The sequence below is a fragment of the Mandrillus leucophaeus genome, unplaced genomic scaffold (assembly GCF_000951045.1).
Source record: "Mandrillus leucophaeus isolate KB7577 unplaced genomic scaffold, Mleu.le_1.0 Scaffold360, whole genome shotgun sequence".
NCBI classification, from domain to species: Eukaryota; Metazoa; Chordata; class Mammalia; order Primates; family Cercopithecidae; genus Mandrillus; species Mandrillus leucophaeus.
Genome location: NW_012103810.1, coordinates 2487132 through 2506252, shown reverse-complemented (window position 1 = coordinate 2506252; position 19121 = coordinate 2487132). Strand labels below are relative to the sequence as shown.

Here is a 19121-nt window from a genome sequence, read left to right as displayed (position 1 = left end):
GGTGGCAGTGAGCCACAATCGCATTATCGCACTCCAACCTGGGTAACAGAGCAAGACCTTCTCTCTCTCTCAAAAAAAAGAATTAATTCCAAACCTTCTCAAACTCCTCCAAAACACAGAAGAGGATAGAACACTTCCCACACTTTCCAATTCATTTTATGAGGCCAGGATTACCTTGTATGATATAAGAATACATGGTTGAGGCTGGGCTCAGTGGCTTACGCCAGTAATTCCAGCACTTTGGGACACCAAGGTGGCTAGATCACCTGAGGTCAGGAGTTTGAGACCAGCCTGGCCAACATGGTGAAACCCCATCTCTACTAAAGATACAAAATTAGCCGGGTGTGGTGGCACATGCCTGTAGTCCCAGCTACTTGTGAGGCTGAGACAGGAGAATCACTTGAACACAGGAGGCGGAGGCTGCAATGAGCTGAGATCTTGCCACTGCACTCTAGCCTGGGCAAAAACAGAGCGAGATTCTGTCTCAAAAAAAGAATACATATTTGATCTCTGCTCCATAGTTCCTGACACAGAGCTCCTAAAATCCTTGTAACTTCCTGAGTGATAGGGTGCTAGCAGCATCTTTTGTTCTAATATGTGCTCTTTGGACCTGGTTCCTGACACAGAGCTCCTAAATTCCTTGCAATTTCCTGAGCAATGGGGTAACGGGCGTGTCTACACAGAGCTCTTAAATCCCGTGGAATTTCCTGTGTGACAGAAGCATCTTTTGTTCTAATGAGGGAACTCTTGGTGGGCTCCTGGAATCTTCAGAATGAGAACTGGTCACCAGAAAGACCAAGCCATGATTACATGCCTAGAGCCTGGAACTTTCAGCCCCATCCACATCCTCCAGAGAACGAAGAGAGTCTGGAGATTTGAGTTAACAATCAATCATACCTACATGATGACACCTCCATTAAAAAAAAATCCCTCAACTGACTGGGCATGACCAGCACTTTGGGAAGCTGAGGCAGGAGGATCGCTTGAGCCCAGGAATGCAAGAACAGCCTGGGCAACACACAGAGACCCCATCTCTACAAAATAATAATCATCATCATCATCATCATCATCATCACATCCCTAAACTAGGGTTTAGACAGCTTCTGAGTTGGTGAACGCATTAATTTGCTGGGGGACTGAAGTGCCTGCACTTGGGACTCTTCCAGACCTTGTTTACCCTGTGTACCTCTTCATCTGGCTGTTCATTTGTATCCTCTATAATAAACCTGAAACAGAAGTAAAGTGTTTCCCTGAGTTTTGTGAGCCAATACAGCAGGTTATTGAACCTAAGAAGGAAGTTGTGAGAACCCCCAATTTGTAGTCAAGTCAGACAGAAGTGTGGGGACCCTTGGCACCCAACACTTGCAACTGATGTCTAAAGTGGGAAGGCAGTCTTGTGGGTCTGAGTCTTTAATTTGCGGGACTGTGGTAACTCTAGGTAGTGTCAGAATCAAACTAAATTGTAATACACCCAGTTGGTGTGTGCAAAGAAATGGAAAATTGCTTGACGTCGAAAAACCACAAATTTGGTGTCAGAGTATTCTGTGGATAGAAGAAACAATTTTTCATTTACTTTAATACCAAAACCATTTAATTAATTTTTTTTTTTTTTTTTTTTTTGAGACAGAGTTTCACTCTTATTGCTCAGACTGGAATGCAATGGCGCGATCTCAGCTAACTGCAATCTCTGCCTCCTGGGTTCAAGCGATTCTCCTGCCTCAGCCTCCCAAGTAGCTGGGATTGCAGGCACGCACTAGCACACCTGGCTAATTTTGTATTTTTAGTAGAGACAAGGTCTCGCCATGTTGGCATGTTGGCCAGGCTGGTCTCAAACTCCTGACCTCTGGAGATCCACCCGCCTTGGCCTCCCGAAGTGCTAGGATTACAGGAGTGAACCACCAAAACCATTTAACAGATATCACAAGAAAAAAACTTTTAACAATATACTAGCAAACTATGATATATAGTGCCTCTCCAGTGCCTCTCACTCCAGTCTGGGTGACAGAGTGAGGCCTCATCTCTAAAACACAAACAAAAAACTAGCAAGCTGAATTCAGCAACATATGAAAGACATTATATACTATGAACAAATGGGACGGGATAGGGGCTAGCCATGCCAGAAGGACCTATTGTGAAATTACATGGTAGGGGCTTTAAGCCACATACTATCAGCCCAACCTCCAGGGAGAGGATAGGAGCTAGAGAGTGAGTTCTTTTGTCTGTGCAGTGGCACAATCATGGCTCACTGGAGCCCCTACCTCCCAGGCTCAAGCGATCCTCCTGCCTCAGTCCCCCAAGTAACCAGGACTTACATTCGTATGTCACCACACCTGGTTAATTTTTGTATTTTTTGTAGAGACAGGGTTCCCCATGTTGCCCAGGGTAGTCTTGAACTCCTGGGCTCAAGCGATCCACCCACCTAGGCCTCCCAAAGTGCTGGGATTATAGGCATGAGCCACTGTGCCCAGTCAAGACAGAGTTCTATTGCAAAACAAAAACCCTAAAAAAAACTGTTATGCTGGCTGGGTGTAGTGGCTCACGCCTGTAATCCAGCGCTTTGGGAGACCAAGACGGGCAGATCACTTGAGGTCAGGAGTTCCAGACCAGCCTTGCCAACATAGTGAAACCCTGTCTCTACTAAAATTACAAAAATTAGCCGGGCATGGTGGTGTGCACCTGTAATCCCAGGTATATAGGAGGCTGAGGCAGGAAAATCGCTTAAACCCGGGAGATGGAGGTTGCAGTGGGCCGAGATCCTGTCACTGCACTCCAGTATGGGCGACAGAGTGAGACTTCATCTCAAAAAAAAAATAAATAAAAAGGCTGTTATGCGTGGCCAAGTGCAGTGGCTCACATCTACAATCCTAGCACTTTGGGAGGTTAAGGCAGGAGGATCATTTGAGGCCAGAAATTCAAGATCAGCCTAAGCAATATAGTGAGACCTCATCTCTAGAAAAATATAACTAAATTAACTCTGCGTGGTAACATGTGCCTGTAGTCCCCCCTACTCGGCAGGAGGATCGCTTGAGCCCAGGAGCTCAGGGTAGGCCATGTTGCACCACTGCACTGCAGCCTGGGCAAGAGAGCAAGATCCTGCCTGAAAAGAGAAACAAAAACCTGTCATACTGAGCAGTTTCCTGACTGGTGAACACAATGATATGCTGGGAAGGTGACATGCCCTGATTCTACAGGGAGAGGGGCACAGAAGCTCTACATCCAAGACCCTTCCAGACCTTGCCCTATGTGTCTCTGCATCTGGCTGGTCTTATGTTGTATCCTTTATAATAAAGCCATAACTGTAAATAAAGCACTTTCTTGAGTTCTGTGAGTCATTCCGGTGAATTACAGAACTTGAGGTGGGTTATGGGAACTCCTCAGATTTGTAGCCAGTTGGGTAGAAGTGCAGGTATCATGGGGACCTCACCTGTGGCTGGCATGTGAAATGGGGACAGTCTTGTTGGTGACATTCTACCTTGTAAAATGATAGAACCATCCTTCACTAATTAAATGGCATGAGACCAGACTTTACTTATAGCTCAAATAATATTACAGGTCTACATTAATACATGGTGTCTAATAGCACATTTAATAGTTGGGGAACCAGGCACGGTGGCTCACGCCTGTAATCCCAGTCTTAGGGAGGCCAAAGTGGGTGGATCACTTGAGCCCAGAAGTTTAAGACCAGCCTGGGCAACACAGTGAGACCCCATCTCTAGGAAAAAAAAAATAGCTGAGTATGGTGGCACGTTCCTGTGGTCCCAGCTACTCAGGAGGCTGAGGTGGAACGATAGCTTGAGCTCAGGTCAAGGCTGCAGTGAGCTATGATTGCACCACTATACTCCAGCCTGGGTAACAGAGCAAGACCTTGTCTCAAAAAAGGCTGGAGAAAGAGTTGTTCCCCAGATGGAATTCAAGTCAAATTGTATTTCTGCTAGACAGTTTTTCAAGCTCAATCAAGAATCTCTTCATCAACTTTCAACCCCCACAAACACACATATCACTTATGTGTACTTCTCATTTACAATGAACTAAATCCACACTATGTATTAAACATATGTGTTTATTTATCTAGAGTGGTATTTCAAATTACTTGAAGTTCCCGTTTGTTTCTTTGTGGGGAGAAAGGAACAGAAAGGATGTCTAATGAGGATCAAATCTCTGTACCAAGCAGAAAAAAGCAATCTCTAAACTTACAACAAACTTTTTTTGCAAATAAAAATGACATATCTCCGCAGGGCACAGGCTTGTGCCTGTAGTCCCCACACTTTGGGAGGCTGAGGTAGGTGGATCACCTGAGGTCAGGAGTTCAAGACCAGCCTGGCCAACATGGTGAAACCCCGTCTCTACTAAAAATACAAAACTTAGCCAGGTGGGGTGGCATGCTGAGGCAGGAGAATTGCTTGAAACCAGGAGGTGGAGGTTGCAGTGAGTCGATATCACACCACTATACTCCACCCTGGGAGAGAGAGCGAGACTCCATTTCAAAAAAAGAAAAAAAGAAAAAAAAAGATAAGATTATTTCATTAAAGAAAACTTTACTTATAACAGAAAACTGGGCACAAATGCCAAGATAGTTAATTAAAGTTAATTTTAATTACCTTAAGTACATAAATAAGGTACTCTAATTCAATCCATTAACTAAGTCCTTATCTATTCTACCTGCAAATTCTCTTTCTCAGATCTAGCCTTTTCTCTCACTCCCTACTGACACTTGCCCAATTCACATCTTACAATATGAATGTAATATTATAACAACCTCCAGCTGGTTTCCCTATCACCACCCCAAACTGCCCACTGCCTTTCCAACACCGCAAAAGAATTGTTTCAGAAATGAGAATTTCAGATCACCCCTGGTGAAGATCATATAAATCAATTCAGAGAAATTGGGGTGGGGCTCTTAAAAAAAAAAAAAAAAGGTAAATAACAGAAACGGAATAATGACTTTTCCCTCATGGTGTCTTGGGAAAGATAAATTAAAAATTGGATTTTTAACTATACTCAGAGGATTCAAATAAAAAGTAATAAGCTTAGAAGAGGTTAATAACAAATGCTTTTCATGCAGTTAAGAGATGGTATAACCAAATAACCCAAGAAATGAGTTGAGGGATTACCCAAAGATTTTCCATCTCAGGCATCTCAGGCACTATTATACAACCCAGCGTGGGCTACGTAGCAACACCCATCTCTATAAAAAATATATATATTTTTTTTTTAATTAGCCAGGTGTAAGGGCACAAGTAGTGCTAGCTACTTGGGAGGCTGAGGCCGGAGGATCACTTGAGTCCAGGAGTTCTATGTTACAGTGAGCTATGACTGTGCCACTGCACTGCAGTCTGGGCAATAGAGCAAGACCCTCTCTCTAAATAAAGAGAAAGAAAGGAAGAAAAGAAAGACAGACCAAAGATGGGGAAACACCTGAGAAAGACCAAAAGGAAACACCTGAGTCATTTAAAAAAAAAAATTAAATAAGTGAAAAAACAAGCAGGGGCAGGGGAGGGGGAATTCAGTAATATATATCTTTACAGCAATACCCAAAAGAAAAAAGAGTTACACCATGAAAAATGTGTAGCAAACAAGGGATGAAGAGAAAATCTAAAAATATTTTGAAATATGTGACACATTCATTCAACTAACACTTGAGCATCTACTATATGCTAAATACTAGGCTAGAAATAGAGTGAATAAGAGAAAATGAATTCCTTATGGAACTTATTGTCAGTCACTGGCATGTTGCCTTTATTTAATGTGCTACATTTTTACTTTAAAGAAGGGAAAAATACATGCAAAGCATTTATAACTCCCAATCTAATTTTCTCATATGGTCTTAAGTTCCTCAACCACAAACCTTATCAGAAACCTAATGTATACAGTTAGGTTACAATTTCCCATACATGCCATATTATCAGAAACTTCTATGCCTTTTCCCATGCTGTTCCCTGCCTTGAACGCTTTTCCAACTTTTATTCAACCATTCAAATTTCCATAATGCTTACAGTGATGTTATGATTTCCCCTGGCCAAAATTAAGTACTTGCTCATTTATATTCTCAAAGCACCTTAGAATTACTCTAAACAGCAGTTATACTTTGTATTATAACTGCCTGCATAATTATATTCATGCAAACAAGATCATGCAAACATGATACAAATATATGCTGTCTACAAGAAACAAAGTTTAGAATCAAAGACACAAGGAGGTTAAAAGGATAGAAAGGAACACACCATGCAAAGTAAACAAAAGACAGCTGAAGTGGCTATGCTAATACCAGACAAAACAGACTTTAATCTCAGCATAGAGTTTAAGACGAAGTTTGAAGTATTAGGACAAATAGGTAAGAACAGACATTTCTGATTACACATTAAAATCACTGATGCCAGGGCCTCAATCCCCAGAGATTCTGATTTCAATGGAGCATTGTTAAGGCCTAAGCATCAATATTTTTCAGAGCAATTCAAGGGATTCTAATGCATAGCCAGAGTTAGTTAATGACACATGATTATTATAAGGGTTGAAAAACACTGAACTACAAGGAAAAATAAGACAATTGGTTTAATTAGGGTAAATGGAAGTCAAGGCAGTATGGGAACACACCCTGGAAGCATCTGATAACACAATGCACAAAACTTTTATAATTATAGGAGATGGAGTCTAATTTCCAAAATATTCAAGAGGAAAATTATTTCGTTGAGCCAATCCCATTAAAAAAATTTTTAAAAATAAAAAAATTAGGCTGGGTGTGGTGGCTCACACCTGTAATCCCAGCACTTTGGGAGGCCAAGGCAGGCGAATCACTTGAGGTCAGGAGCTCAAGACCAGCCTGTACAACATAGTGAAACCCTGTCTCTATTAAAAATACAAAAATTAGCTGGGCATGATGGTGCGTGCCTGGACTCCCAGTTATTCAGGAGGCTGAGACAGAAGAATCGCTTGAACCCAAGGTGGAGGTTGCAGTGAGCCGAGATCATGCCACTGCACTCCAGCCTGGGCAACAGAGAAAGATTCTGTCTCAAAAAAAAAAAAAAAAAAAAAAAAAAAAAAGAAAGAAAGAAAAAGAAAAAAACCCCAAAACACCAAGAAGAAGAAAATCGTTTCAAAGTGTGAGGAAAACTAGGATTTTCCCAAACAATGATGAAAAGCTGGTTAAGATTCATGTTCAAATATCAAGGCATCAACTGTACCTATGACTTGTAGTTCTTTGGTTTCAATATATTTTAGTATCCCATTCAAATATTATACCTTTTAAAAATAATGTTCATGCTAATAAAATTTAAACTTTTAAAGTAAAAAGAGGTGAGTGGGGAAATATGCTACGTTATCTGACTCAGAAGCCTAAGTGTTCAGATCATTGCTTAGTGCTCAGACCACAACCATAGTACTGTGGATCACACTACAATCATTGTAAGAGCGTACCTGTGGGGACAAAACACTGGTTAAGAGTTGGGCTCCGAAGCTCCAGACTTACCCAGTTTTAAATTCCCACAGCATTACAAACACATTTTTATCAAAATTTTCTCCAACCCTTTAACACTGTGTGACTTCAGGCAAGTTACTTTACCTCTCTAAATAGTTTCTTTATCTATAAAATGAAAATAGTGATACTATAAATAGAGTGGCTCTAAGGATTAAATAAGGTAATCTTGGTAGATGGCTTTATCATGGAGTCTGGCTCAACAGTAAGCTCTGATAATTACAACAGTACTACTCCAGGCATTTAACCTATAAAATTATGGTAAAGCATGCATACTACAAAGCCCCTTATTTTTGCATTTTTGTAATTTATTTTTCTGTGAAAGATAAGAATGGAGAAGATAATTAAGGTTTAAAGGGGAGGTCCAAAATATGGGAAAATAGGACACTAAAGGAGTGAGATATAGATATCATGGTGAATAAAACTAGGTAATAATAGAAGATATGGTATAAAATGAAAAGGCCATGAGGCAAAAAGATAGCAAGGAAAAACCAGTTGACCACAGTCAAAATTCATAGGACAAAAAAATCTCAAAAATGAGGAATATTATGGAATGTGTGAATTCAGATGCCAGACCAAGTTAGTGCTGCTGTAGATGGCTTACTTATGGTTCTGATAAACTGGAGGTTGGCAAGACTTTAATGGGAATATAAAGTAAGCTCCATTATACTTCTGATTAATCAAAGTTTTCCAACATTACAATATTGCTATATCCCCAAATTCCAAATACCAAAAGCAAGTTAGAATGTATTATTGGACTAACTCATTCTATCTAATTTTCTTTTCCTAAAACACTTTTAACATCTAAACATCGAAGAAGTGACAACTATATTTATTTGCAGAGCTAACTGTGAGGATGCTAAGGACAAAAGGAAAAGAGTAAGTATCAAATTCCCTGAGATATCTAGCATAACACATGCCTAAGCTTCATAACGAGTACTGCCCTTTTGCTGCAAAATACACTGATGACCAAGGCATTTAATCCCACTTACTAGGAAGCTATTATCTAGTAGATTCTTTCCCAGTCCTGTGTCCTTTAAGTAACCCAAGTAAATCTTTTAAGTTCTATCTTTAATAACTACATCCTTTCCCATCTGAGTACACGGCATCACCATTCATCCAACCTTACCCTCACCTAATCAGTTCACTTGGATAAGACTTTGAGGCTGGTATAGCAGCAATGTTACAATAACTCTTACCCTTACTACCAATTACTATGTCACATGGCTCCCATCCTAGCATTGCCTTATGACAATTAGGCAGAGGTAGCCATGGCTATTCTTGAATGAAATAAATTTAGTTCAATGTAATGTCATCACCCTGTTAACAAAAAAGCTTTTAGACTCACCTAACCCAAGAGAGAGGAGTAATTAATACCAAAACAGTTGGATGCAAAATTAGATCAATATTGAGACTACTGTTCCACTAATAGTTTCATTCACAGGACATTCTAGGCATTTAATTTGTATTATATTCGATCTTTTTTATTTTTTTTTTTGCGGGGGGGGAGGGGTGGAGTCTCGCTCTGTCGCCCAGACAGGAGTGCAATGGCGTAATCACCGCTCACTGCAACCTCTGCCTCCCGGGTTCAAGCAATTGTCGTGTGACAACCTCCTAGGTAGCTGGGATTACAGGTGTATCCCACCACATCCAACTAATTTGTATTTTTAATAGAGACCAGGTTTCACCACGTTGGTCAGGCTGGAAATTTGTATTATACTCGTTCTAAATGCATTTTCAAACACAGCGATCATCATCTGATAAGACTTCCATCTTCACACACTGGAATACGGATCAGCAAATTTTTTCCCGTAAAGGGCTAGACAGATAATAAGTTCTTCAGGTTTTGGGTTTTGTTTTGTTTCTGAGACAGGGTCTTGCTGTGTCACCCAGGCTGGAATGCATTGGCATGATCAGCCTCAACCTCCGGGGCTCAGATAATCCTCCGAAAGTGCTTGGATTGCAGGCATGAGCCACCATACCCAGCCCAATACTTCAGGTTTTGAAGTTATATGTTCTCTGTGACAATCACTCAACTCTACCATAGTTGTGTGAAAGCAGCTACAGACAACAGTATGTAAACAAATGAACGTGGCTGTATACCAATAAAACCTTATTTACAAAAATAGAGGACAGGCTGTAGATTGCCCACCCCTTTACTAAGCTATCACAGACTAGGCTTTAACTTCAAAGTTTTAGAGCAGAACATGGTCCTGTAAGTTGAGGAAAACTATTAATTTCAAAACATTTACTACATATATGTTATTACTCAGCAATTGCTAGCAATAAAATAAGAATCCCTGTCCTCAAAGAGTTTACCATCTCGTAGGCTAGGCAGTAAGTGCAAAAAGTTTTATGAGTACTGTGACATAAAATCTACAAAGTGTACATGCAGGGTAAGGAGACAGAAGTGGTTAATTTAACTTGAGAGACAGAAAGCAGGAAATTTTTCACAGAGCACTTGATGCTTAACGAGCAGACTAATGACGGGTTGAGTGAACAGGCAAGGGAAGGAAGATGGGGATGGGATATTCGACTCAGTGGGAGGAGGATGAGGAAAAAGCACAAATGTAAAACAACCTTTCACATTTTCAGAGATGTGAAAGCAGTTCAGTGTCATTAAAACTAGCAATGAGAACAGAAAAGCAAAGTTGAATATAAAAGGGGATAAATAGACTCAATATGACTTGGTATCAAAGTAGAAAGTGTTTAGGGCTAAGGTTTAGGATGCCTCCTTTGTTTCTGATCTGAGTGACTCAGGTAGATGACAGTAACATTCATTGTAAGAGGTAATTCAAGATTAAGAATAAATAAATAGGCTGAGCTTCGTGGCTCACGCCTATAATCCCAGCACTTTGGGAGGCTGAGTCAGGTGGATTGCTTGAGCCCAGCAGTTTGAGACCAGCCTAGGCAACATAATGAAACTCTGTCTCTACTAAAAATACAAAAAAAATTTAGCTGGATGTGGTGGCACATGCCTGTGGTGCCAGCAACTTGAGAGGCTGAAATGGGAGGATCACCTGAGTCTGGGAGGTAGAGGTTGCAGTCAGCAGAGAACAAGCCACTGCACTCCAGCCCGGATGACAGAGTAAGACTCTGTCTTTTAAAAAAAAAAAAAGATAAATAAATACAAGCAGAAATTCAATTTTCCTTTTATAAAGCCTCTTTAGAAATCTTGTTTTAAATAATTTTTGTGGTGATTATCAAAGAAATGCGCAATTAACATAGAAAATAAAATGTGAAAAAATGTAAGAAAAGAAAAGGAAAAAAACTTATACAACCCTACTATCCAGAAAATGATTAAGATAAACATGTACAAATACTGGGGGAAAAAGCTTAGAATCTAAAATAAATACAGACTAAACCTTCACTATGAGAGCTTTCTGGAGGAACTCTTGCTTACATGAGCCATATACACATTATATACTTTATGTTGCTCCTCAAGCAATCTTTGTTCAACTACAGGAGGCTGAAGCCTGGTCTGTCTACTGGTGGGGCACCTGTCAAGTTCTCCCTTTATGCTCTTCTTTCTTAAAATCAGTTTGGGCTGGACGTGGTGGTTCACGCCTGTAATCCCAGCACTTTGGGAGGCCAGGGCAGGCAGATCACTTGAGGTCAGGAGTTTGAGACCACCCCAGCCAACATGATGAAACCCCATCTCTACTAAAAATGCAAAAAAATTAGCTGGACATGGTGGCAGCCACCTGTAATCCCAGCTACTCAGGAGGCTGAAGCAGGAGAATTGCTTGAACCCGGGAGGCAGAGGTGGCAGTGAGCCGAGATCACCGCACTCCGGCCTGGGCGACAGAGTGAGACTCCATCTCAAAAAAACAAACAAACAAACAAACAAACAAAAACAGTCTGGTGTAGTTTCTGCTTGGTGTGCCCTCACAGCTCATGTTCTTACATTGAAAAGATCACCTTGATTTTGGACAAACATTCTAAGCGTAACTTTTAGTTCTTGCTCTTTGTCCATATCTGGACTGGTAAGATTAAATAAACACTGCAAATTCCCCATCACCTCATCCCTGCTTCTTCAGAAATTTTACCTTTTATTCACAGAAAGGCACAAATTATGAAATAATTTGCTATCAGAATATCTTACACAACTTACTTTGAGAGAAACCAAATTTATTTAAGTATTTTTAAATGAGTATTAAAACTTAATTCTGAGCAAAACATGAGAGCAAAAAGTAGTCTAATGATGAATGGGATCAAGTTTGCCATTTATAATTTTTTTAACAACTGGTAATCAATTTATTAAAATAGTTGACTTAAGCATCTGCAATGGTGACTTTCACCTCAACTCCTGGCTCAAACTGATGGAAGCAATCTGCTTAACAGTCTCAGAAGGACTGTGCAAGTCAATGAGTCATTTGTGGATTCTCATCTGGAAAGGATCCCATGTCCTAGAACCTTCACCACATAGAGTTTTTCTTGTAGTCATTCTCAAAGTCTTGGTAGGCATTCGAACTGATCCTTTCACTTGGAGATTCTTTTCCTTTGCTCCTCTGACGAAGTCAGCACATATCTTTTTCAGGGATTTTACCGTGACACCCGTTAGAGTGATTCGATTTCAGTGAATTGCCACCTCTGGCTCCACGGGTGTTTTTCCGGTATCCTTAAAAGCCACGGCTGCTGCGCAGCTTCCTGACCGACTTGTTCCTCGGCGAGAGCGAACAGTGGTGAGTTAAGAAGCAGGAGCCTGCGGATCACCGATCCACAGCACCTACACCACGTCTTCCTCAAAGAGCAGCCATTTATAATTTGTAAAAGGAAATACACACACACACACACACAAACGCACGCACACACACAGAGATAATGGAGAATTAATACAATTTAACACATCCCTAAACTCAGGATAAAAATAAGAAGTGGCTGGGCACAGTGGCTCATGCCTGTAATCCCAGCACTTTGAGAGGTCGAGGTGGCTGGATCTCCTGAGGCCAGGAGTTCAAGACTAGCCTGGCCAACATGGCAAAACCTGTCCCTACTAAACACATAAAAATGAGCCAGGCATGGTGATGCGTGCCTGTAATCCTAGTCACTTGGGAGCGTGAGGCAGAAGAATCACTTGAACCTAGGAGACACAGGTTGCAGTGAACCAAGATCACGCCACTGCACTCCAGCCTGGGTGACAGAGCAAGACTGTCTCAAAAAAAAAAAAAAGGAGTTTTAGCCACAAGTGCTGACTCATGCCTGTAACCCCAGCACTTTGGGAGGCCAAGGTGGGAGTATTACCTGAGGTCAGGAGTTCAAGACCAGCCTGGACAATATAGCAAGATCTCATTCTCTACCAAAAAAAGCTTTAAAAATTAGCTGGGCGTGCTGGCATGCACCTGTAGTTCCAACTACCCAGGAGGTTGGGGCAGGAGCATTTCTTGAGCCCAGGAATTCAAGGTCCTAACTCTGGGGGCGGGAAAAAAAAAAAATTTTTTTTTTTTTTTTTTTTGAGACAGAGTCTCTGTCACCCAGGCTGGAGTACAGTGGCACCATCTTGGCTCACTGCAACCTCTGCCTCCTGGGTTCAAGCGATTCTTCTGCCTCAGTCTCCCGAGTAGCTGAGATTACAGGTGCCTGCCACCAGGTCCGGCTAATTTTTGTATTTTTAGTAGAGACAGGGTTTCACCACATTCACCAGGTTGGTCTCGAACTCCTGACCTCAGGTGATCTGCCACCTGGGCCTCCCAAAGTGCTGATTACAGGCATGAGTCAGCACTTGTGGCTAAAACTCCTTTTTTTTTTTTTTTTTTTTTTTTTGAGACAGTCTTGCTCTGTCACCCAGGCTGGAGTGCAGTGGCGTGATCTTGGTTCACTGCAACCTGTGCCTCCTAGGTTCAAGTGATTCTTCTGCCTCACGCTCAACCAAAAAATACATTTTTATAAAGTAGGCATTCACCTCAGAAATCCTTTGATAATGTTTGAAGCAATACCAGTTTAATACTGTTTAAGTCAGTTTCCTCTATTATTGTGGTTCCATTGTTTAGTCACTTGGAAACCCCAAAAACATGGGTTTTTTTTAATTTCAGTGCCTCCCTTCTTCCTAACACACTGGTACAAACCTCATACGGAGCACACTTGAGCTAGCAGGCACTGCGTTTATGGCATACAAGTGAAAGAAAGCATAATATGGAAGAAGCAGCCCCTTCAAATGGCTAAAGGTGGTGCAACTTCAGACATAAGGATCAGGAAATGGAAGCAGAGGGGAAGTGGAAGAGTAAGGAGAGAATGCCTGCTGTTCTCTCTAGTTTGGGCATCAATTTGCCTGGAGGCACTGCTTGTGCCCAACTGTGCAAGAGTGAGCAAAAATGTTTAAAAGTTAGCTAATATAAACCTAACTTACAGATATGACCATATAAAGCTAAACAAATTATAAATAAAATCCTGATAGAATATATGTAATTACAAAATGTACATTATACTTGCCCATATAATTAAATGTTTTTAAAACAAAACAGAAAATACCCTAATACCTTTATGGGATCTACTCTGCAATAAAAACAGAAAACAACCAGAAAAAAAAAAGCATAATATATTAAGACTATACTCATCATGTAGAGTAAAATTTTATTAAATCCAACAACACACATAACTGTCTTCCTTGAATATATGATTCAGTTTAACATGTACTTTAGGCCTGAATTATTCTTACTTTTTCATATTGCATGTGGTCATACATCGCACCATAAAATTGTTAGATAATTTTAGTCTACAACTGTAGACTAGAATGCACAGACTATTGCTCCACTTGATAAAATCTCAGAGAAAAAAAATAAGTCTTTGAATGATGTCATTAGTTTCAAGCTCATTAGCTACTTCTTACTAGATTAGAAATTTCTTTTAAAAGGCTTATGTTTAATTTTTTTTTTTTTTTAAATCTCCGCAATATTTACTGTAGCTACATCTGTACACAGCAGATGCTCAATATTACATATCAAGTGAATGAACTCACAATAAATGCTTACTTACCTTCTTACCAGTGTGGTCTGTCTGAGAATTTAACAAAACATCTAAATTTAATGCAAACTTTTTAATCATTAAAAGACTAAAAAGTCAGCCAGTTTGCATTAACAGGCTCATGTTAGCCAGACAAGTCCCTCTGTCTCCATTACCTCCTAGTTCCTAGGACAATGCCAACAACCTCCTTCCAAACCTCCATAACTTCAGGACATATCAAAAACGGTAGAGATGAAATCTATTTCTCTCTTTCCCTCTAATAAGTGCCCCAAAGAATATTTACTTTTTCAAAGGCAGAAGAGCCACAACTAAAAAATTTCAACCTAACCAGGCTCTTGCTCCAGCAATGCTACTATGAATGTATGTATGCCCTATCGGTGTCTACGACTGTAGACTCGTGCAACCTCTAGTACATGCACTTGGTATAATCTTTTGTTTAAATCAACACATGGTGGCCCTAGTTACAGTAGTCACCTTCTACTTTATCAAATGCACCTAAAAATATATTGTCACACACAGATCAGTTACAGTACCAGTAAGAGAGATCATAGTTATAGTTACAATTCCAGCTAAAAAAGCATACTTTTTTTTTAACCTTGATATTTTGACTTCAAGAGTTAAAATTCAAATCATTAAAATTAAATGCAAAAATGAAACAAAAAACTAATGGCTCAACTTACTTAACATACAACTAATTCAGCTAACCATAGTATAACCTATGAGAATCCTAACACGTTATCTGTATTTACCTTAATAAACTTATTAGATACATATAACATCTCAACCAATATCCAGACTGTTTTTAAAGAATAAAGTGGTATAGTTGCCTCTTGAAAAGAAATATTCTCTGCAGGAGAGGAAAGATACTTAGGAGCCTTGGGTGTCAGGAATCTCACAAAGTCAATGTTGACTTTATCCATAACCACCATTATCTACCTCCGGTTAGGAGAAACCTGGGGAAGCCCACACAAAGCACAGAATCGGAAGGACTAAAGTAGACTGCAGAGAGAGGAGGATAAACCACCACCTTCATTTGGCACATCCTTTTATACTGAGTATCAACTATAAATCTCAATTTTTTGACAATTTCAGCATATACGTGGGCTTTTCAAATAAGAATTTGATTAACACCAACAGTTAGCTGTATACACTTGAAATCTCTCTCTGTAGCTTGATTTTCCTCCCTGAAAAATAAAGGCAATGATATAATAGTCCCTTCTTTCTGGCCCCAAAACTCAATAATAGTTTCTAGAACAAAGGTTCCCAAACGTTCTATGTTCACAGCACCCTCAGTATCTCAGCAATTTTCTCTCAGCAGCCCTAGGCCAGAAATAATAACACTTCCACTTATTAAACAGTCAGTAGCCATGTGAAAAAATAACCTAGCTACATTTCAACAAATAATGTTTTTACTTCATTCTTAACCATAATTACTTGTGAAATGTGTATTACTGTTGGGCACTGCACAACTTTTCAAACCTTGGAATCAGAGTGGGCCCTGCTATCCTCTTTCCTGCTGCATACAGATTTTTTTGTGCATTTTACCACAGCAACCACTAAAAAGCCAGCTTCACAAAGACATATCATCTACAGAAATGTAGCACAATCTTGAAACCATGAACTATGTCAAGGCAGTAGTTCGCCTGGCAACCAGCAAATTTCGACTACCACTGTATCCTACTTGAAAATTTAAACTATCAGATGGAGTTGGCAACAATGCTCTAGGGTGCCTTGGTGCAGTTTGGAAACCATGATCCTATGGCAAGGTATATAATTTTGTGGCTTTGGACTCAGACTTGGGTTGGAAATAATATTTCACCCTTAACTATATAATCTTGGGCACCTTAATCTATTGAGCCTTACTTAGTTTCCATGCCTGCCAAATAGGAATAATACTATCAACTTCAGGGAACAGTAGCAAGAACTAAATCCATGTCTTTTAACTCTTGTACACCACAACTCTTTCCCAAAAAGACTCAGTTCAAATCTTGTTGGCTGAGCCACTATCGTCTTATCAGCTATTTGAAACAGGCAGAAAGTCTGTAATAGCTGATAAAACGATAGTGGTTCACCCAACAAGCTAACTTTGATGATGATATCATCATCAAAGTTCTGAAAATCTTTTCCCTGCACAGTAACAGCATTTCACCTGCAGAGACTTCTCATTTGCCAAGTGTTCTGAACTGTGTAACGTTAATTAATAATTATTCTAAGATCACCTTATGACAGGATCTATTATCAGTCCCCTTAGCAACTCTATACCAACGGTAATGCACAGTGGTTGAAATAAATGATCCTCCTTAGCCCAGGTTACCTGTCATTTTTACTTACTTAGTAGTCCACTATTCAATTCAACTGACTCTAATATTTTATTCCTCTGATATTAATATAAACTAAATGCAGTGGTCAAAATACATAAAAGAAATGGAGATGCAAGCAATCTCATATACTACCCAAAATACCACACCACCCCAGAAAACCTGCATTTCAACTTGGTCCAAGGGAATCAACAAAACAATTTACTAGCCATCCTTTCCCCACACGCCCACAGTTCGTTCTCTGAGAGATACATTACTATCACTTCCCAAGGCATCCTAAAAGCAACTTACTAAGGCATTCTACTTCACAATGACTACTTTCTTAAAAATTAAAAAAGGGGCCAGGCGTGGTGGCTCACGCCTGTAAAGCACTTTAGGAGGCCAAGGTGTGTGGATCACGAGGTCAGGAGTTCAAGATCAGCCTGGCAAACATGGTGAAATCCCGTCTCTACTAAAAATACAAAAATGAGCCGGGTGTGGTGGTGCACGCCTGTAATCCCAGCTACTCTGGAGGCTGGGGCAGGAGAATCGCTTGAACCTGGGAGGCGGAGGTAGCAGTGAGCCGAGATCCTGCCACTGCACTCCGGCCTGGGCAACAGAGTGAGACTCCGTCTCTGGCCTGGGCAACAGAGTGAGATTCCGTCTCAAAAAACAAATAAATAAAAATAAGAAAAGGAAGATAGATATAATTTGATAATGAAACTACCACAATGGGGCTTAATTTTTAAAGAAATTCTGCAGGAAGCCTTTATATAATGTCACCCTCCTATTTTGTACTATTTTTAAAAAATAAGCTTTTTGTAAGTCAGTTTGTTATGGGTAGAGGGGATGTGGACAGGTAAGAAGAGATTAATAGGCCTGTATAATAGGCCTTATAACCGTTGTATTAATCTGAATCTTCGGTAGCCATAACATCATACAGATTCTTTATAGGTAATATTCTGAAGAACTTTATACTTGGCACTTCCTAGCAATGCAAATAAATTCAGTTAACAGAAACTTCTTCATTTACATAGAGAATAGAAGAGCGACCCTGCTTTCTTGGAAAGGAAACAGCTATCTGTCTTGTACAATACCCAGTCCACTTTGGCCAGCTAATACGGACAAAAAAGAGATCTATTTGGAAAACGTTTCTTCTCCAGCCAAGGGCTGTTTCCAGATAAAGGCAATGCTCAGAGTATAACAAAAAAGCCTTCTCTGAGGAAAGAAAAGTGCCAGAAAAGGAGAGGCAGGGATCGGGAATAAATGGGGATGAGTATAAGCACTCAGTGTGAAGGCTGGAGGCAGCAGGCACAGCGCTGAGATGCTCCAGCAAAAGAACCAGCAGCAGCAGCAGGAAGTTTCAATGGGGCCGGGCAGAGCATGCGCCCTGCACCCGCGCGGTGGCCTTATGTGGAAGGAGCACCACTTGCGAACACCAATAATAGACCAGCGGCACCAGAGAGAGAAACATGAGCAACAAGCACCTTCTTCAACTGTTTCCCCCTCCGTCAGAGCCCCTCCTCCAGCCTACATACTAACCACCCCACCCTACCGTGCAAATGGGAGGGAGACGACTTCTTCGCCTAAGCCCGGCTGCCAAGATGAAGGGGGAAGGGATTGGAAAAGTGGGGAGATGCTAGTCTATTATTTTGGGGGAGGTAGGGAGAGGAAGGAGAAGAACTATGGAGGAGGAATTAACCCTCTCCTCTCCAGAGTGGAGCTGAACCGACTTCGCCCCCCTACCGAGAATGGAGAAGAACCCCCTCCCGTGGGGGAGGAGCAGACCTCCCCACTCCAAGGAAGGAGTTTTAGGGGTTAAACCAGCCCTCGAGGGGAAGGGAAAAGGGACAAATCTGTCGGGGGAGTTCCCAACAGAGGGAGGGAGAGTTGAGTGTCCGCTGGCCCCCGCCCACCCAGGTGAAGGGAGATAAGGAGGTGTCCGGAGCAGCCGAGCCCAGCCTTCCCCGAGATGGTCGGGAAGACTGGTGGGAGGAGGGGAGGGAGTAAGGGTGGGGAGGAGGAGAAAAGCGCAAAGCTGGCCGGAACCTGCGCTCCCCTTCCCCCGCCGCCAAGGGGGAGACGGGGTGGGGGGCCGCCCTCCGCCGCGAAGCAGCAGTCCCTGGGGTTGCCGACCGACACAATGACCCCTCCCTGCCTCCAGCCCACACCTAGCCCGCAACGCCCCCACCTCAGCTCCCCGCCCGGCCGAGTGCCCCTAGGGGGCCTCCGCCCCGCCTCCCCACTGCCCAAGACTCCGGGGGCTGGGCGGAGAAGACCAGCACGGCGGAGTTGCGTCCCAGGGGGAGACGGGGTGGGGGGCCGCCCTCCGCCGCGAAGCAGCAGTCCCTGGGGTTGCCGACCGACACAATGACCCCTCCCTGCCTCCAGCCCAC

At 41.5% G+C, this 19121-nt stretch overlaps 1 protein-coding gene across 1 annotated transcript in view; it reads right to left on the bottom strand.

Annotated features, from left to right (window-relative positions):
• The window catches only part of RSF1 (remodeling and spacing factor 1), a 161725-nt gene that overhangs the window by 141903 nt on the left and 701 nt on the right, over window positions 1-19121 (bottom strand). The gene's annotated exons all lie outside the window — the stretch shown is intronic.